This window comes from Geospiza fortis, unplaced genomic scaffold (genome assembly GCF_000277835.1).
Source record: "Geospiza fortis unplaced genomic scaffold, GeoFor_1.0 scaffold162, whole genome shotgun sequence".
Classification (NCBI taxonomy): domain Eukaryota; kingdom Metazoa; phylum Chordata; class Aves; order Passeriformes; family Thraupidae; genus Geospiza; species Geospiza fortis.
In genome coordinates, this window is record NW_005054316.1 from 7,724,190 (window position 1) to 7,726,962 (window position 2,773).

At 41.3% G+C, this 2,773-nt stretch overlaps 1 protein-coding gene across 4 annotated transcripts in view; it reads right to left on the reverse strand.

Annotated features, from left to right (window-relative positions):
• TIAM2 (TIAM Rac1 associated GEF 2) overlaps positions 1–624 on the reverse strand; it is a 135,721-nt gene extending 135,097 nt beyond the window's left edge. For all 4 annotated transcript variants that reach the window (XM_031056295.1, XM_031056297.1, XM_031056298.1 and 1 more), the window contains exon 1: positions 483–624. The gene's annotated coding sequence lies outside the window, so the exon portion shown is untranslated. The remainder of the gene's footprint in view (positions 1–482) is intronic.
• Between the last annotated feature and the right edge of the window lie 2,149 nt (positions 625–2,773).

Genomic DNA, 2,773 nt, shown 5'->3' on the forward strand with positions numbered 1-2,773 from the left:
CTCTTTGCTGATAATTTTCTGTCTAATTTTGGAACAATGCACTCTACACCAGGTACTGCTCATCCATTCCCTCTCCTTTGATAAATTTACCACATCATAATGCTCTTGTGAGCTAAGCAGAAAAAAGCCTAAACCCCTCCCTTTCCCTGCTAAGTATAGAAAACTGTATCTCTGCTGTTTACAGATTTGGAGGCTTGTCTGGACTGAAGTTTTGTAAATACAATCTATTTTGAAGTCATGAGCATTAATATTTGGATTAATGCCTTGAAAGAAACAGTTCACATAGCCTACACTTCTCCCTGTGCTGATGTTCTCTATTGGTTGATTCTAAAGCCTCAAAAACACCCAACCAATATGAAACATTAAGACCCAGGGATTAAAGCAAATTTTAACCTGGTTCTATCTGGCTCTTGGCCTATAATGTTTCATAATGCAATTTACCCACTCAGAAATAAACAAACCAACAAAAAAACCAAACAAACCTTGCATAACTTATTTGCTCTCTAAATGTCTTGTTTCCTCTGCATCATGAGTGAAAGCGCAGAGAGGGGCTGAGGTGTCCTTGTGGCTTCACAAGCTGAAGAACTTCTTGCTGGAAGTCCCTATGTTTGTAGTGCTGGCAATCTGAAAAACAAAAATTGCTTTGTTAACACTTGTATCCCTAGATACAGAAAACAGAAATAAGGTTTGTTCTGAACCACTGCCAACTACATCATTAACCTCTCCTACAAACAAGACAACAGCTCTCATGCAAAATAAGAAAAAACCACCAAGAAACATCACTCAATTCATACCTCATTCATGCATTCTGCACTGACTGCTCACAGCTAAAAACTTCTTTCTATGTACAAATGGAAAATAGAAGCCAGTAAAACAACACATTACAACCACCTGCTTCAAGAAGAGCAAGTGTTAACCTGCCCAGGTTTCTGTCTAGGAAACACTCAACCAGGAAAGGTGGCTTGAAACAGGCCAGCACTATCACAGTCCCTTTTCTACACTGGTGGCCCTAACCACAAACTATGCCTCCACCATAATAGGATTGCCTGTTTCTATTTGTTCATATTTAAAGCTTCTATCAAATCCCACCTAGGACCTCTACAAAATATCTGCACATCAGGTACAAAGATCTCCCATGGAAGCTCTCTTGCACCAACCAAGCCAGGCTTTGAAAAGCCAGCCACTGCTTTTGAGGAGACTGATGTGGAGCAATCAGCTGCTCTTTTGCCCACGTCACCTGAAAATGTTAAAACAGACACCAGCCATCCTCAGTGTATGTGCATTGAACAAGCAGAGTGACTAACTGAGCTCCCAAAAGCTGGCAAGGAGAACTTCATGCTCTACAAAGCCTGTCATTTTCATTCTGCAAAGTGTCAGACTGTATTATAATGTTTTCTCTGATGTTCAAATTGGCACAGCTGATCTTAAACAGCTTCTTCACAGCACAAAGCACCTTGTCATAAAAATATCCTGATATCTACAATGGTTAAGCTGACATAAAACATAATTAAAGCTAACACAAGAATTTTATCATACTCATGCTTCCAAAGGCAGTGGAATTAGAGCAAAGTCCTAAACTAACTTCACTGAAAAGAAAGGCTGTTCCATTAAAATAAAATACAAACAAAAATCAAAATAGCAAATAACACAAGCTGCAAACACACCACAAAAAATGGACGCATTAACAGTGGGCCAGCCAAGTAAAAAGCAGCATCAGACTGCAAGTTATACCCAAGAGGAAATGTGAGTAACAAAATGTAACTAATAAAATGCAACTAAATTCTTCATTGTTACACAAAAAAACCCTGCTTGTTAAGCTCCAAATACACAGACCGGCTTTGCTGGTGAGGAAAGGTGTATCTATCTACACAGAACATTTACAGCTCAGACCACCAAAGCCCTCCTAATCATGGCTGTAAGAGACACAGAGCCAAGAGCTGCAGGACAAGCCTGCAAGTGCCATGATTAGGGCATTCAGATAACACTGCCATGATCCATGTGTCACAGATATTGTCTTTCCCAAAGTTCATAGCACTGCTACTGTGCCCAACCTTTATTTTTTGTCACACTTCCTTTTGCTACACAATGGCACAGCATGGCTCCACTCCTCAAAGCCACACAGGGCTTCCTTCACCATGGGGTTCAGTTCCTGAGCACCAGCAGCTAAGACTCAAAACCTGGGGCAATTGCTCTCATCTGCGAAACCCCTGAACTGAAAAGTGCCCTTTTTCTTCTCATGTTCCAGCTCACTGAAGAGAGCTGCTCGAACATTTCCCTTTCCAGCTGGAACCACATTTCCAGCTCTTCACAGACATGGCTTCTTTACTAATAGTTTGACAGGCATGGCGTGACACCCAGTACAGAGCTAAATGTAAGATCTGTGTCAGGAGTTATGTGTGATTTCAACAATGCAGTGTTATACTCTGCCCTCATGGGCAAACCTGACCCTCCTGGATTTTTGCTGGCCCATACCTATAGGGGAATGCAGCTAGATGTTAGCTAATACAGCCAGGGTGATCTCACAGTACTCAATCATCACAGATTTGTAAATGTCCAGTTAAAACATTTCTACCTGCATTGGAACAAGAACACAACATTTATAGCAGGCAGATGGCATGCTACTTTTGATACAAAAGAACTGATTAATGGCAAAGTATCACAGGAGTCCCTCCCTACCAGTCAGGGCTTACTTGAACACTTATTAAGGATGATGCTCTGCTCTGTTTGAAGAAAACTTCCTGGCCAGGGTAGAGGGCTAAGTTTTTTGAAGTGC